The sequence below is a fragment of the Rattus rattus genome, chromosome 4 (assembly GCF_011064425.1).
Source record: "Rattus rattus isolate New Zealand chromosome 4, Rrattus_CSIRO_v1, whole genome shotgun sequence".
In the NCBI taxonomy this organism is placed as follows: domain Eukaryota; kingdom Metazoa; phylum Chordata; class Mammalia; order Rodentia; family Muridae; genus Rattus; species Rattus rattus.
Genome location: NC_046157.1, coordinates 141,970,132 through 141,988,806, shown reverse-complemented (window position 1 = coordinate 141,988,806; position 18,675 = coordinate 141,970,132). Strand labels below are relative to the sequence as shown.

The 18,675-nt window shown below is 36.0% G+C and overlaps 1 protein-coding gene across 1 annotated transcript in view; it reads left to right on the top strand.

Moving 5' to 3' along the window:
* The window catches only part of Erbb4 (erb-b2 receptor tyrosine kinase 4), a 259,221-nt gene that overhangs the window by 146,872 nt on the left and 93,674 nt on the right, over nucleotides 1-18,675 (top strand). The window lies entirely within an intron of this gene.

The window sequence follows — 18,675 nt, the reverse complement described above, 5'->3', positions numbered from 1 at the left end:
TTCTTTTTCAGTTATCTTAATATGACCGTATTTATCTCTCTTTTAACTATAACATTAAAATAATTTAATCAGAGGACCATTTTAGGGACAAAACCCAACCTTTTAAGTTTGCTGAGCAATTTGGTAAATAAAAGCATGACTTTTCTTAAAATTTTGATTTTATTTTATGCATATGGACATAGCCTTGCAGATATATCTGTTCTCAACTAGTATGTCTGGTGCTGGTGGAAGCCAGAAGTGGACGCCAGTTCCCTATAACTCCAGTTATGGATAATTGTGAAATTCAATATCAGTGCTGGGAATTAAGCTTGGGTCATTTGGAAGAGTAGCCAGTACTGTTAGCCACTGACCCATATCTCCAGCTCCAAGGGCATACCTTAGTGATGAATTTTATTTTGTATTTCCCTGATGAAGTCAACTGTTTGTGTTTATGATGGTTGGGAAAATATGCTACAAAGTATCTTCAATGGTATGGGTCCTGCATGGATAGCCTGAGTTTGATAGATATGAAATAGTGTTTGTATTGGTGGAGATGATATTTAGAAATGATAATGAGAAGCTTGTCTTGATAATAACATTTACTAATATTATATTTGCACATTAATATTTGTATCCATGCATTAATATTAATCTAGCAAATACAAACAAGTAAGTATTAATCGCATGACCTAGAAATAAAAAATTCTTCTAGTATAATATTTCTAATGCCTTGGCATTTATGTGTTGACAATGAGCTACAGATTTTGTCTACTGAAGGGGTGAGTGTAAGCCTTTACTCCCTCCCACCACCACAAACAAAGTTCAAAAGTAACTTGGAATCCTAGTTGTAGAAGTCACGATTGCATATAATCATGTGGACAGAGCAGTCTTTGGAGACATATGAAAAGCAGTGGGAGACACACAGCCTCTCCATAGGAGAATGAGGTTTCCTCTGGTTCTCAACATGGAATACTGGCACAGCCTCTGTTAAAATTTAGCTCTCTTGCTGATAGGGCACAATGCAGCCAGCCATGTGTGAGCCACCAGCAGAACCAAATCCATAATATATGACTTTTATCATACATATTTCACCTTGTTGCTAAGCATTTAAACATGTTGTCTTTAAATTTTCTTATTTCCTGCTTTTCCATGGGGGAAAAATTCTGTAAAAAGTTAAGCAACTTAATATTCTTCTTTCTTGCAAAGCAAGAGATTTGCTTAGTATATTTTATTTAGTTGCTCAAATATATAGGCCTTATATGAAATAAATTATCTCACTGATAAGAGCTTCAGCCCTCTAGTAAATATACTATATCTCATTCCTTCAATCCTCATACCATAGCCAATAATTTGTAGTGAGTCTTAGTGTGTGCGTGTGCGTGTGCGTGTATGTGTGTGTGGATTCTATGAGCTAGTGAAGTAGGAAATTGGATCTAGGCCTATGGAATTCTTGGAAGTGGTACAACAGAGACTATGGATTTTGGAATTACAGCTATTTGGGTGGCATTCAAAAGTAAGAGCTAGTATAAAATCGTATGGGAGTGATGGTCGATTAAAGAGTGTAAGTACTAATCCATCACTGACAGATGAAGGTTCAGCTCTAAACAAGGCATTTTTACCCTAACCTTTCAGGCTCATTGTAAGAGGAGATGAAGAGATTGTAAAGGACAGGAGATAGAGAGACAGAGTAGGCAATGCCCTGAGCAAGGCACAGCCGTTATAATCATGAACACTAGTAGGGCTGGATTCCTACACTGCACCTGCAGAAGAAAAGACCCTTCGACAGCTATGCATGAATAGGGAAGTACTGTATTCACTCTTAGATGTTTTGCTACTGACAAGTTCAACCAGATGGGAATTCACTGATGTGTGAGCCCACTGATATCCCCACCAGGACCCAATGGATTGGACCCAGTGGAGAGTTCCAATGCATTGATCATACAGATACTCTGGCTAAACCAAATAGATCATGAAATAAGATCAAAGGTGAAAAGACTGCTGATATTGGGTTGATCGAGTTGGGAGAGGGATAAAAGTCCATAGAACAGCAATACAAACCAACCAGAGCTCCCAGGGACTAAACCACTACCTAAAGACTACACATGTCTGACCCATGGCTCCAGCTCTTTATGTAGCAGAGGATGACCTTGTTGGGAAGAGAAGCCCTTGGTCCTACATAGGCTGGAACCCCCAGTGTAGGGGAATGTCAGGATGGGGGGAGGTGGGAAGGGGGTGTTTGGGGAGGGGGAACACCCTCATAGAAGAAGGGGAAAGGGGATAGGATAGGGAGCTTATGGATGGGAAACTGGGAATGGGAATAACATTTGAAAAGTAAATAAAAAAACATCCAATAAAAAAAGTACATAGAGGAAGAAAGTAACCAGAATACAATGCATGCATGCTCAAAATGTCAAATAAAATTAATAAAATAGAACATATATAAAATCTTTAACCTGGGAAATTTATTTCATATTTGGATATCTAAGACAAAGACTACGGATTATCTAGACAGTAGTAGAGAAACTCAGCTAGCTGAGTTTTGCCAACCAGAGAGTGCAGTGGTTTGAATGAGAATGGTCTCCATAGGCTCATATATTTGAATGCTTGATCTCCATTTGCAAACTCTTTTGTGTCAATATCTAGTACATTGGGGTCCCAAGGGTAGAGCCACATTAACAGGACACAGGGGGTACACAGCCATAGTCAGCCAATGCACACTTTATTCAAAGTTTCAGCATCTTTTAGGCAGAAGGCAGAATATTTTCCACAGTTTCCAGTCTACACCAGGTGCTGTTTACCTAGCGATAGCTTATCTTGGTTCAAAGTGACCCAAACCTCCTTGCAGACTAAGAAATTTGTCTGCAATCCAACTCCTAGATGTGTTGCTATAAATGTTACTTTCTCATGAGAAAAGGTTCATGAAGGCCACTTCCTCATATACGCGTCTTACTTGTCAAAACATCAGGCTTCTCTGAAGAGAAAGCATGCCAAGGATTTACGCTAAGATTAACAGAAATCCTTCATTGCCCAGCAGCTAGCAACCTGGGAGCAGTCTCCTCATGCCATTTCTTTACTGATGGGAAGGACTAGGAGGTGTGACCTTGTTGGAGGAGATGTGTCATTTCAAGTTTCTATTTTTTTTCTGTATTTTAAATTTTATTTTTTAATTTACATTTCAAATGTTATCCCCTTTCCCAGTTTCCGCTCTGGAAACCCCATCCCTTCCCCACTTCCCATTCTTCTATGAAGGTGCTCCCCCACCCATCCACCCACTCCAATTTCCTTGCCCCAAATTTCCCCTGCACTTCAAGTTTCGAAAGCTCTCATCATTTCCAGTTACTGTCTCTCTGTCTTCTACATGCTGATAAGGATATATGCTCTCAGCCATTGCCTTGGCACCTTGTCAAACCATTATATAGATTTCTCCTTAAATTATAAACAGTTCGCTAATATAAGATTTGTAAACAGTATAAAGTACTGTAAAATTATAAAATAAGTATTACAGTATATTAATTAAAACCTATTTTATAAGATTATTTGCAAACTATATCTGTTCACCTCATTAGACTTACAATTATGTAATACATTTGGGTGGTGATGATTTCAATCTCCATCTTCAAAGGATTCGTTATGTTTGTTGGCCTCCAAAATGAAATGATATTTGCCTAATAGAGCAGCCAGTGTCTTTGTTACTGGTTTGTATTAGAGAGATTTAAATACCAGGCAAGACTAAATAGTGATATCATGAGGTTACAAGAAGGTTAATGTTATTTAGGCAGATGGTGAATTGCATATCAAACCTGTTGTCACAATAATAATTATGTGTAGAAATACTAGCATCACACATAAAAATTGAAATAGTATTTTTGTCCACACATATACACAAATCTACTAATAACAGTTTTCATAGCACAAGTAACTATTTGGCACAAAAATTGTTATGTTCTTATTTATCAGTCATAACAGTCAACATATTTACTATATCTTTAACTATTATTTTGATGCACATATCTAGATAGTAATGGCGTGAGCATTTATTCTTTTAAAAATTATGAGTTAAGTATGTTTTCTGAGTCATCATAGCAACCCTTCTGTATCAAAGAACAGATTCTAAGACAAGATTTGATCACTCAATTCTGTAATATCAGTATTGGAAATGAAGCCTGGCCTACACAGTGCATTATAGGGAAAGCCTGGGATACCCAGTAATCCAAGGGGAAATCAAAGAAAAAAAATCAGATTCTAAATTATATTCTCCCCTATTCCAGAGATGTAGTTCAAATAAATTATATTTCAGTTGTGTTTTCTATAATCACCATTTTTGTTACGTTGCTAGTATATTTTGTAGCGAAAGTCTCTATATCTGTTACTAGAGAATGCTCACTTTTTTCAGAACGTACTTCAGTGAATATGATTATCAGGTTTACAAAAGAAGAATGATATTTCAAATTTCTGTAAAACAAGCTCTACCCCAATGCTTTGAGATGTTTGTTCTCTGATTTTAAAAAGAATGCTGTAAATGTTGGCATGTTTCCTATTAGAAGGCATGATTTGTTTTCTAAAGCAATTCCCAGGGATAGTCACAGTGAATCCTTGTGTACATGAGATGACTGTCAGATGAACAGCTGCCCTCTGAAAGCAACCAATTAAATAACACAGCAGTCTGAAGCCATCACTCAAAACCACTGCAGCTCGTCTCAACGAGTGATTGAAAAGTCATGGTAAACATCTTTGAAAGGGGAGTCATGAAGGTAGCTGTCTCAGACTCAGAGAATCATTAGATGGCAAGTAGGTAATTAGTTGTAAATAGTCTTCTCTCTAAGGCAGAGATTCCTCAAAACACATTTTCATGGAGCAAAGAAAGGCAGCTGCCTAGTTCTGTGTTATGGACTGAGAGCGTACTAGCAAAGCAGGACAAGCCAAGGGGAGTGCTGAATTCTATGGTCTTCAGGGAAGTAAAAAAGCGAGATTATTGGCTGGACTTGTTCATTGCTCTGGTGGTGTGGCCTTGGAGATTTACATCTGACCTCTTTCAACCTACGCAGTTATCATCTATTGACTTTATCAGCATCACCTTCAATACTCAGTTAGGGGGATAACATATGCCATATGAGCTTTGCTTTACTTCTTACTTTTCGTGTGTGTGTGTGTGTGTGTGTGTGTGTGTGTGTGTGTGTGTGTAATATGTAAGAACATGCATGAATACCCTTTACTATAGTACCTTTAAAGAATAATATGTATGAATCTGTGTATTATATATGCTAACATAAAAATTACTATCTTAACACATATGACCACAATCATTAATTAGTATGACGTGTATGGACTTCTTCTGCTATTAAAGTTTACCTATAAAAATTAACTTATATAGGCATGTGTAAAAAAATAAATTTGAAATCCATCAAAAAATTTCATGTAAACCATTGATATTTTATATTTATAAACTTTAACAGAAAATATATTTTAGTACTTCTAAGACTGTATTATAGTAAATTTCTTTAATAAGTATTCTGGAAGGAAATACTCAGTGTAAGAAAAGTTTTAAGAAACACGTATCCTTTAAATTCATCACAGATTATTCCTAAATTGCTTCATAATATACTAAAACATATGACTGTACAATGAGATAATTGTAATTTGTTTAACCTATTATATGTTAGAATGGGCACTGTAAATTTATTTTTACTTTTGTAATAGTCAATGCTAGATATGCTAGATATGACTATTGAACAAAATCATGAGTCACTAATAACAGAACGGCCTCATGTATAAGTAGGTGCAGATGAAAATGAACCATCCAGGCTTACAGGATAATGGCTTAACTAATATTTGAAGTATTTGTATGAGTAGTTAGTTCTCATTGGAAATGTGCTATCAGAAGTGGAGCTTGCTACAGGCTGACACTTAGCAATGCTATCCGCCACAGCTAAATATGGGCTCCATGATAGATTTGCCATTTACTTGCTGAGAACTGAAAGCTTTCTTGTTTTATGAATTCCTACAATCACTTCACCCTTTTCTGCTGGAAACAACCCTACATCTTTCTATTGTGTTTGCTGTACTGTCCTAAGCATTATCCTGGACCTCAACAGTTACATTCTACAATTACTTGGGGGAAGCACTTCATAGCCAGGGCAGTAAAAGCAACATCAAAAAAAAAAAAAAAAGGTTTCCTCTAATGCACACAGTAGAGTAAGAATTATTGATCATTGGACAGATGGCAAACTTTTTTTACATAAATAAGATCTGGAGAAATGGATGTTCAAAAGATTTTAAGAAGTATCGGGGCAATGGTTATCCAACTTTCACTTATCAAATTCATCTGCAGGGCTTAGAATACTGCATTTATGAACTCTTATGCCAGTGTTTATGACTGTATAGCACTGTAGCACTTGTATGGTGAAGGCATTTCTTGAGGAAATTGACTAAGTACCCTCTTCTAACACTGCAGGGGGAGTGAAGCCAGTAGTTTCATATTTGCTGCGTAGGGAATCTCTGTGACACAAATATGAGAAAATGCTGGTTTTATTTTTATAACCTGATTTATCAGCATAGTACAGGTCAGGATAGGCAAGGTTTGCATTTGTACCAGATTTTCAGATGTTACTAATGTTATGAGAGTCCACACCGTAAAAACCATTCAGTGAAGGAACTTCTGTAGTCAAAAATACCTTTGATTTCTTAAGCTAGTTAATAATAGTATGCTTTCTAGAAGCCTTGCATTTCCAAGCTCTAGGAAACTGGCTCATATATCATTGCAGAAAAGAAAGTGGATATATTATAAGAACCAGAGGATCAGTATTTTGATAACAGATTGTTTTTCCTAGTAATATTAGAAGGAAGCTAAATTCATAAAAAAAATCCCATCAACATGACTGCTTAAACATGAACTGATCAAGGATAACAATAATATGCTAACGTAGACACTGGGGATGGTGGGTGGTATTGAGACACAGATGAGAAGACCACAAGGCTTCCACTCTACACAAAGAACTAGGGGCAACTAAGGAATTCTGAAAGCAAGATATACCACCTTCCCCAGGTTATCCAGTATCAAGTAGTCAGCCCTGAAAATGTGCAATAAAAGTAACATTATACAGGATGAACAGATTGTATTTATTTATGCATTTAAGAATATGTGTACACACACACACACACACACACACACGTAAAAAGATTAATGAAAAAAGAAGAGATGAATTTAAAAGAGAGCAAAGAATGATTGAAGGGAGGAAAAGTAAGGGTTAAATGATACAATTAAAAATAATCTCAAAAAATAAAGAAAGAAAAACAAAAGTAATGTTTATGTGTAAAAATAAGGGCCTAGAGAGATGGCTCAGCAGTTAAGAGCACTGACTGCTCTTCCAGAGGTCCTGAGTTCAATTCCCAACAACCACATGGTTGTTGTGCAGATCTGGTGCAGTCTTCTGGCCTACAGGTGTACATGCAGATAAAGCACTCATACATTATAATTAATCTTTTTAAAAGATTAAAAATAAGTATAATGATGAAAATGTTTGCACTGAATTAACAAAGCAGACCTCATAGGGGATCACAGAGACTAAAGCGCAGGCACTGGGGTAGCTGACTGTATACCAGTTCTGTATATGTTGTGGGTTTGTTAGCTCTGCGTTTTTATGGGACTGTTAACAGTGGGCGAAGGTGTGTCTTTGATTCCTTTGCCTACTCACAAAACTCTTTTTGTCCTATTGGGTTGCCTTGTTCATCCTCAATATGAGGGCTTATTGAATCCTGTTTTGTTGAGATTAGTTGTTGTCTCTTAGAGGCCTGAGCTTTTCTGAAAGAAAATGGAAAGGAAGTGGATCTGGGGGAAGAGAGGAGGGTAGCTAGGAGGAGTGGAGAGAAGGGAAACTGCTCCAGATATATTGTATGAGAGAAGAATCTATTTTTAATTAAAATGAATAAGTGGATGGATGGATGGATAGATGAATGGATACATATACATATATACATACATACATTCATTCATACATACATAAATTACATACCAAAAATCTGTAGCTTCTATAATTATGCTCCAATGTGGATGGTACACACACAACATTGTTCCAACCATCTGTGAAATCTGACATTCCATTATTATGTGAATCAGATCAGAATAAAAAAGATATTAGGATTATAAATGCCTATGTCTATGTGAATATTTTATTTTTTAAATTTAGTCACTTATAATAATTTTGTTCCAAAACTTTTCCTTCTTCATTTCACGCTAAAGAACAATTATTTCTTTAAGGAACCAATACTGTGAAAAATAAATTTAGCCTGACTAAAGAAACCAAATAGATGTGGTTAATTGCAACATGACAAGGTTAAGAAAAAAAAGGAAATGGTGGAAATAATACGTATTAGTATTATTTCTATCCAATATATTAAGTTTTTCATTTTGCCCCTAATTAGCTTTCTATCTAAAAGAAAAAAAAAATAAATCAAGCATCTATCTTGCGGAAGATAGAAGTATAAAGATTATTTTAAATGTTATAGATTATTGACAGGAGATCCAAATTATACCTCTGTAGAACTTTGAATGAAAAGAGGTCCAATGTAACCCCAAAGAAGTTGTAATAAATCAGAGTTAATCATCAGTGACTCCACCAACACAATGCTGATCCTATCTCCGGACCACTTTAAACTAAACAGTTACTGATGTATAATGTCAGAATGCCAGTTATTAATTTACAAACTATAATATCATCTAGCCTAGACTGTCAAGGGGTGTGTGTGTGTGTGTGTGTGTGTGTGTGTGTGTGTAATGGGAAATATTCCAGCTCCAAGTAAACTTACTAGGAAATTTAATACTGTCACAAAATGACTTCAGTGAACAAAATTCAGAACCAAAGAAACCAAAAAGATGCGGTCAATTATTAGCAAGTCTAAAACACTTTTTAAAAAATATTTCTGCTACTAGTAATAATTCCTGAAGGGTATTTGTGTGCCAGTTGCCTCTTAGAAAAAAAATGAATAAAAATTAAGAGACCAGACTCTGAGGACTGTGAATATGATTTTAGATCATTTCTTCATCCTTGGTTGTATTGCTTCAGGTCTTTGCCCTTTACTGGGAGGTTACAAAGATGTAAGCACTGTAATTTGCCTGCTTTTGTGAAGTTCATGTTGTAGAGGTTGTATAGCTCTAAATGCAGTCCTAAGTTAAACATTGGTGTAAAATGCTTCACAGATTATCTACCACAGATGTGCTAGAGAAAAAGTAATCATTTGTGTAAAATGTTGCATAGATTATCAGCCACACAAATGCTCTAGTCAGAGAAGGGACTGAAGACATGGCTCAAGGATTAAGAGCCTGAATTGCTATTGCAGAGGACTCAAGTTGTAACAACATAGAGTAGCTTACAACCACCTGTGAATCCAGCTCCAAGGGTCTGCTCCCATCTTCTGGCATTCACAGGCAACTACAACATGGACACACAGGCATACACATAATTAAAAGTAAAAATAAATCTTTAACAAATTCCTCAATGGTAGGTCCATTATTATTGCTCTCTCTCATTTATTCATCACAAAAATTTCTTTATTTCTATATTCATTCTTGGTTGATTTTCTAGATAAAAGGAATGAAACTCATAAAAATACTGCCTTGTCCAGAGTTTTACTAGAAGTGGAGGAACCAACATTTGAAAAACAATGCGTCAGCCTAAAAGTTGCATGTACTCAATTGTTTCAAAATAACAGAATCAGGCTGGAGAGATGGCTCAGCTGTTAAAGGGTAGGCTCAAAACCAAAATAACAGAACCTATTATCTAACATCTCTCCTCTATACCCAGGCAGTACAACCCTGGTTGACTCCCTTTTCATTTTGCCTATTATAATAGTTTCTTCTCAGGTAAAAACATACACTGTCTTGCTTAAGCCTTTTCTGCTCCTAAGACACGGTTGCACATCTTTGATATGGTTGTCTTTTATGCCCTGAACTAACCACTATGTGATGCCCATCTTCATTTTTTTAATGAACCACAGAATTGAAGATCCTTGGTACTGGCTACATCAACCTATTAGTATCATATTTGCATTTTGGCTTGCCTATGTCCCAGGCTTTAATAATGTCATTATCATTAAATATTTATTAGGACTTTATGTGTATATTCATGACTAAAAGACTTGGAAAAAATGCAAGTAATGAAAACCAGAAACCAAAAAGAAAAATATATGTTTCTATAAGTAATATTTAAAATGGTTTCACTGATCTCATCTATGATTGACTTAATTGCTAAAAAAATAAGAAAATATACTTTATTAAGACTAATTTCACTCTTAATTTCTACTATGATTAATATCCTAAAGGCTCCATAGTTTATTATTTATGATAGGATATAAATATCAAATTCAGTCATTTCTTTAGCATAGTAGGTGTTCAATAAATATTTGATGAAAGTTTTCTAGAGAGGTGTTCCAAAGATGGTAAATGGATATCCTGCAGATGTATTAAGTATGTTAACTACTAATGAGCACTTTCAAAAAGAATATTAGACTTCATTGACATGAGTTCTGGTGTCTTTGTTTATATCCACATATAATAGAAGAAGCTTCAGTTTCAGGCAGGAAATACAGTTGCCATCACATATTCTGTCACCTCATCTCTCTTGAGGTGACAGAATAAAACACAACACTACATGAAATATGTTTTGAGATCTGGTCCATTTCTTATGGTCTTATGGTAATGCTTTTAAAGGAGGTGGAGGGAAAAGTATGCCAGGTTGTCTCTAAACCATGAAGGTAAGTTGTAGAATCAAACTTGAATAGATCTTTGATTTCATGTGAACACATTGTATCCTAGACACATAAGCAATAATCATCATCACCTGGTGGTTTGTTTAAGAGACCTCACAAGTTCCACGGGAGATCCTGAAGTAGGCAGTGGCACTTTTAGAATTGCAACAGGGAGTGGGGTGGGGCGGTTAACAGTGAGAATACTTGGAATACTTCATGTTAATTGAACAGGTCCTGAAACACCACACGATTCCTTGTTCTGAAAATGACTTACAACTGGAGTTAAAGATAATCAGCTCTTATAGCTCATTATGTAACAGCTTCCCAGAGAACAAACAGCCAATCTACATCAAGATCTCTCTTTTCTTCGTGTTTTACAGAGCTACACTGGCAATTAGGCTACAGAACTGTAAGGAAAGGGAAGGGGAAATGAAATGAAATGCAAAGATTATCTGAGGCATACTTTCAAGTCTACTTTTGACACCCTCTTACTAACCATAGGCACCTGAGACTCACATTTTAAAACTGGGTTAATTCTCCAACTAGATTTCACTCTCTCTCTCTCTCTCTCTCTCTCTCTCTCTCTCTCTCTCTGTCAATGTAGCTTGCAAAAGGATTTTCACTTGTTTCTCCCCATTTATAAGAGATGAACTAAATAAATTAATTACTCCATTACTTTAAATTCAATCATTTGGCTCCCAAAAGAATCATCCAAGTAGGTACTGGGACTTACCAGGAAAACTGATGAGGACTCAGTCTCATAGAGTTTAATTGACTACCGGGATAAACTGACTGAATAGAAAATGGCTGCAAGTTTCACTTGTTTCTACTTAATAATACAGAGAACACATAGTTAATTTTGGTGAAAATTATTACAGGAAAAACATATAGTTGCAAGGCCTATATGTTAATTGATAACACTTGCTTGGGAAATAGATCTGAGATATCAATAAATCTCAGCAGTATCCTGAAATGTGAGGAATGGAGATATAGGAGGAAGAGATGAAATGTCAACCTAAGGAGAACTTAGCAATTTTAACGTGGGTTAGGGGTAAGGCTGAGAAGGAGCTGAGTCATTTTATGAAGTCAGAAACCAAGTCAGTATCTAATAAAAAGGATTTTAAGCTGAGATTAATGTTAGACTCAATACTTTTTCAAAGAAGTTGTTTTGATCTCTCCATGGAGAATAGATTGGGAGAGAAAAGAATTGAGAAAGTACAGTATCCCTGACATAAAAGATTAGGGAGCTTTAATGGCACAAATAGGAAGAAGACTGAAAAGGTAAAGAAACACAAGTTTGGACAACCAGCATTCCGATTAGATGAGGTACCTACAGGAATAATGTGAGCATTCATGCATGCCTTTTTCTGAGAGTATATCAGTTGCATCATGTTTGACGTGTCTGGGTAGATTTGCTGTTTATTGATAAAGGAAAATCGAAGTGCATGGGTTTGAGCATCTGGAAAGACTTGCCACATAAGGACATGTTACATCTTAGAGGACTGTAGTGGCTTCTCATCGTAATGTCAAGCAGGCCAATAGAGTTATGCTCTTACCTAGTCATCTTTTCTGAGTTCCAAATATATGTCTTGTGTCAGTTCCATAGAAGTGGAAAAATAGTGGGACAAGACAAGCTTGCCTTCAGAAATAATACTGAGTCCCCAAACACTCAGGGACTCGGGAGTCTTGCCCAAATGGGCAAGAGAGAAGTCAAGGGAGAGACACTGAGAGGAGAAATCAGAGGAAACATGGGAGACAGAAGAATGAGTGTGAGAAAGGCCAGGACACATTACTCAGAATTGCTGGAAATCAAAGAACAGAATGTAGTTCCCTAGTCAATACAAACCTGGTCCTAATTATTAATCATGTACACATATGCACACGGTATTAACATATTTATACCCACACTCATACATATACAAAATATATACAGCACAAATATCCATAACACACACATAAATGTGTATATACCACACACATACAACACCTCACATTTATACACACACATACACACACAACATATACATTATATATGTATGCAGAACATACATACATATTTACCACTAACTAATTTGTATGTTTTGCATGCAGTACATAGTGTAATATATACCACTCACACATATGTACATGTTCATATAATGTACCAACACAAATGCACATATTTAAGAACTGGTAGGAATGTCAGTGCCCCTTAGATAACCAATGGAGATTATACTTTTAGGGTGATATTTTATGTATATGGCATTGTCACTTTTAAAGATATATGTATGAGATTTAAGCTAATAATTTTTCAATCACGTTTCCCTGGTAAGAATTCCTAGGAACATGACTATGTAGAGAAAGAGAAAATTTCTAATAATATCTTCTGCTTTGGTAAAGAATGACTTTTAAATTACAAAAATAAATAAACCAATAATTTTCAATATAAATGATTCCTGTTTTTACTATATATTTTAATTACTAGCACTGACCCTGGTGTAGGAGACAAAACCACATCAAATTTGTTCTCACTAAGGACTGACAATATCTAAAAGTTCAAAGCCTGCCCACATAGAGGCTCTCTATCATTTTGATATTAAAGTCTATTCTCAAAAATGGTCCCTTTTTAGACTTCAACCGTGAAGTAGAATGGAAGACCAGATCTAATTGATTTCTTCACAGTATAAGTATATAAAGATAAATTTCAGTGTCTTGCTGATGCTATTATACAGTACTATAGACTGGATAGCCCAAGAGCAAATGAAAGTATTTAACAATGATCTTTTTACAGTATCTTCATATAGTAGGAGAATGAAGACAGGCAAGAGAAGAATACAGCTATGAGTCATGCGCTGTGAAACCTCTTTCTATAAAAGCTTTAATCCCATTCACAAAGAAGGAGAACTGCACTCGGTTCATCTCTTAAAAATCCCACTTTATAAAGTCTTCTTATTGACAACAGCCGAATTTTAGAAGGAACACTCAACTCCTAGCAGATATGTTGTGTCCAGTAGGCAACATACATTGAAAAGAACTTTCTTTCACTTTAAATTAAGATCTTGTACTTTTGACCACTGTTGATATCTCCTGAATATGATCTCAGCAATACTTCGAGGTGTGCATCATTCTAATTCCAATGTGCAATGCAGGAACCAGAGTCACAAAGAGAAGGGTTCAACTGCTCAAACGTCATATAACTATTAAATAACAGAGCTAAGAACCAAATTCAAATCCTCTGGCTACCAAAACTCAGCTGGTTGTCAGTGCATTAGACTATTTTATTACAGTCATAATGAAAAATTGTTATTAGAAATAATGTCATTATCCCAATTATAGAATTAATGGATGATGATCAGTCAGTGACATTGAAAAGATTCTTGTCCCAAAATCATTACCAATTCTCTTCCTCAAATTGAAAAATTGCCTTGTTTGTTCTTAGAAATCATTTTATCTCTGTCTTGAATCTAGCTATGTTCTACTTGGGAAATTCTAAAGATTAGCTTTTGTTTCTTTCCAGCCACAGAGTACTATTTGAGTAAATAAATATTTACCTTTAATGCAATCTGATTAAAGAGCAAATTGGAGAATTAGTGCTACAATTAGTCATATAGACACAACTGCTTAATTCCAAGAGCAGAGTAAATACATTGGAATGGAATCGGAGAAAGTGATTTGATTAGCCTCATCAGTACAACATTGGCGCTCTCACCTTTGCTCTGCAAAGTCTGTGGCTTAATTTCCTTCAGAGTTTACTTATGCAAGAAAAAAATGATAACTTCTCCTTTTCAAGGTGAAAACAAACTTTTGGGAGGAAATATGATTCATATAGAGAGACTTTCTTTTTAAGTAAATTCTGTTGTTTTTTCCACAGAGAACCTAGCCTCCTGGGGTACGTGTGAAACATCATACTATTCTCTTCCTAAATGAAATGTTGTGCTTGAATGACTTTAAGAAATATTTAGTCAGCATTTATGAGTCTCAGATAATCTTGAGGGCAATCACTGTACAATAATGAGCAAGAAACACAGTACCTCCACATTCTTGGTGCCTAAAATAAAATGAACTAATAAACCAATGAACACCTATATAAGTAATTTCCAGTAAGTTTTATATGGAAGACAGAAAGCAGGATGATTCAATGTGGATTCAGCTAGGGAGCAGACTCTGTATACAGGGCCCAGGATAGCTTGTACTAAGAACCAGGCATTTCTTTGCATATGTAACAGAGGTCGCATGCTGGGTAGGGAGTGGTCTGGCACTTTTGGTTTTCTGTTTGGTTATTTTTAGCTCAGTCTTTTGAACTATTTGAAATACAAATGCTATTCCGTAAATATTTTAGTGTAGCAACACCAACCACAAAATGTGTTTCTTCCAGGCAAACACTGTGTGCGGTAAGAGTGCTAATTTTCTTTCAGAGAAGCACTGACATTTCTTAATTACTCTCCTCATGAGTAGCCATGTATAGCGATTACTGAAGGCTCAGCGGAGCGTTGTTCTTCCCACCCCTTGGAGAACAATAATGCTGACAGTTCAGGGCTTCAGTGTCCAACACACTTCTCCTTTCTCTTCATTACCCCAGCTAATTACTCTGGCCAGTGGCTATTGTGCAGATCTTCTCCCTTCCCATAACCCCTGCAGCCCTCTCTACTGTCAGGGAAATGTACAGTAATGCCTTAATATGGCCTCCCAGCCATGCTTCTCTGAGAATTCTTTAAAGGCACCACTTTCTTTCACTTAGCATCTGAGTCACTGTACCAAGTGACTGATACTTGAAGTCTAGACTAATGGGCACATGGCAGTATCACTTGTTCTGAAAACAAAGAGCATCTGTTTTCCCAGAAATTCTGACTTTTAGAATGAATAATTTTAAATGTCAAGTTGCTATGCCAAAGGACATATTTTGAGTATTTGTCTACTAAAACCAATGTTTCCCCCCAATATTTTTAAACTTAGTCGAAAAGATTTGGCACCGTAGAGATGCTATAATGGTATTGTGACTAATATTTGCATTTATTTTTGTTATCAGACTAACTTGAGACATTTGGACTGTATGAAATTCTGCCTATTTTTAAAATACAATGGTGAAGAGTAAACAAATATTCTTGTGTCCGTGTATGCATGTGAATTTTTTCACGGCCTTATGTCGTTTAGGCTGACCTCAGGATTCTCTTGCCTGTTTCCCTGGGTTACAGGTGTACACAACAGTACCTGGTTTGTAAGGTACTCAGAACCAAATGTAGGCCTTTGTTCTTGGAAGCAAGTACTCTGCCAACGGATCTAAGTTCTCAGGTCATCAAGTACAACCTACAGAAAAGATAATTGAATGTTTGTTGATGCATTTGTTAAGTTATGAAAAGAAAATGGGAGCCAAGATCAACCAAAGAATGAAAAATATTTGGAAAATATTTTCTTCTAAATTTCATATACCAATTAGCATGAAGTGGGTGTTTTGTGTATTTAATCTCAACAAATGTATCTCTGGCCCAGGTGCTAATGTCATTTCTTTTTCGTTAATAGAAGAAAACCTGATAGTTGAAAGGTTATGTAACTTCCACAGAGTCATATATAGTGACTATAAATAGCTGAGATAGGATTAGACCACAAAGTGAGCCTGTACGTTCCAAACTTACATGATGCTTTTTCATATCAAAAGAGAAGCAGTACTAAGAAGTTAATCTCATTTTCCTACTTTGAACTGAACAGTGGCCGATTATAGAAAAATAGAAGTGACTATTGTCACTTCTCTTGGGATTTTCTTCGAGTCAACAAGAACTGGAGGTGCTTGCAAGGTCTTTCAGAATTTTAAATGGGGTAAGATCAAGTTAGAATCAGGTCACTCAAAGGAATGTTTCAGGGAAATCCGTCTATACCATGCAGAGTCAAGAAAGTGGCAAATATTAATATTTAATATTGTTTCTCATTTATTAATAGCATTCATTAACTATCTTTTTGCACCTGGGAATGAAAGGCATCAAGTAGCACCAATTAAAATGGAAAAAGGCAAAGTACTCTTGTTTGCTGTAACTATGGATATCAGCACATACAAAGTTCCAAGAAAGATAATATGTGCTAATGTCTGTAAACTTCAATTATCATTTTCTGTGCTTAATTATGACTTCTTGCTACGATTATAGCTATAAAGATTCTAGACCTTAGATAAATAATACATTTACATATAGATACAGAAATGTGCCAATAAAAACATGAATTGACTGAATTTCATGTCTTTATTTAGAAATGAGTTGGAAACCAGAACACAGTCTTCCATATAAATAAAATTAAATTAAAACCACTCAGCTGCATAAATATATTCATATGTTCATATATTCAGTAGTGTCCATATATTCAATAGTGTCATGGATGCATATTTATGTTGTACCAACTATTTACAGGATCTCCTCATGCTTAGGAAGGGGTATATCCCATGATAGTCAGCAATGCCCAGTGACCATATAGACTTTATTGTCTTTGCTGGAGGACAGATGTAGAAGTAGGCATGTAATAGTAACTGGTGGTGGCTGTACATACCTTTAATCCCAGGACTTTGAAGTAGAAAAGGGAGAGTTAGTAGTTCATGGGAATCCTTAGCAACACAGAAAGTTCTAGGCCAGGCAGGGGCCCATGGTATCATGTAAAGAAAAAAGTGAGCACATGAGAAAGAGAGAGAGAGAGGAGAGAGAGAGAGAGAGAGAGAGAGAGAGAGAGAAAGAAAGAAAGAAAGAAAGAAAGAAAGAAAGAAAGAAAGAAAGAAAGAAAGAAAGAAAGAAAGAAAGAAAAGAAAGAAAGAAAAGAAAGAGGGGAGGGAAGGAGGGAAAGAAAGAAAGAAAAAAAAAGGAAAGAAAGAAGGAAAGAATTAAAGTTACACAATATTATAAAAATGATCAAATGTCAAGTTAACAGTGAAGACAAACTATCTTTAAAAAATAGACACAGCTCTTGGAAATGGATATAGTCTTAGAGGATTTACAATGGAAGCCAGAGTTAAACAGGGCCAGAAGAAAACTATAGGAAATCCTGAGGCATGGATTCTAAATATGGTTGAGTTATGAGAGTATGAACACTCTCCTGCTAGTGCACAGGTTGTGAAAATACAGGAGTCAGCAAGAACAAGAATAGGCAGGCAAGGCTGGAAATCAGAAACCAGATCAATACTGTGAGCTTCATTGTGCTGTTCTGTGCTGCTCCAACAGCTGCATGCAGAAGCAGTCTGTAATGCTTCAAAAAGTCAATTAAAAGTTGAAAACCATGCTATACAAAAGGAGAGCACAGGGCAGCATGAGGGAGACGGCAAACAGGCACTGTGCAAACGAGTCACTTTAGTGTCTGCTCTTTTTTAACTCTGGTGCCTACCGCCCTCCAGCCTGTGTCCAAACACAGATGCTCAAACAGCGCTTAGCGTTCGGATATCAGACTTCTTTCTTTCTCAGTCAAGTGTTCAAACTATTTACGAGTAGTTAATATATGACTGAGGAAATTAAAGTACCCACTGGAGAAGTGAAAACGTGCCTAGGTCCTGGGGATATCTGTAGTAAGAAGGGGACTTTTCCTAGCAATTGGACAGACTTGACATATAAAACTACAAAAACTTCTGTGTGTTCTTTTGCAGTTGTTCTATCAGTGGATGAGGTGCAGGAATTATATTTCTTCTACTTTATGTTCTAAATCAGTATTGCTTCTGTAGTGTTATGTGTGTTTTGCCTTGAACTTTTGAAACTAAGGTAATAGTGATAGTGAACATTGTAATGTTCCTCCTAAAACCTGACCCCTTTATTATTATGAAATTATACTCTTTCCCCATTGTAATATTTTGGCTCTAAAATTTACTCTGCCTTTCATAAATGTACTCATTCCACATTCATTTTGATTTTTGTTGGCTATTTATTGTGCTTTGCCAGCATGGCATGTTTGAGATCTATTGTTGTATATGGTTTTTCCATGTGACCCTTTGTGTTTTGTTGTTCTGGGCTCTTTTCTTGT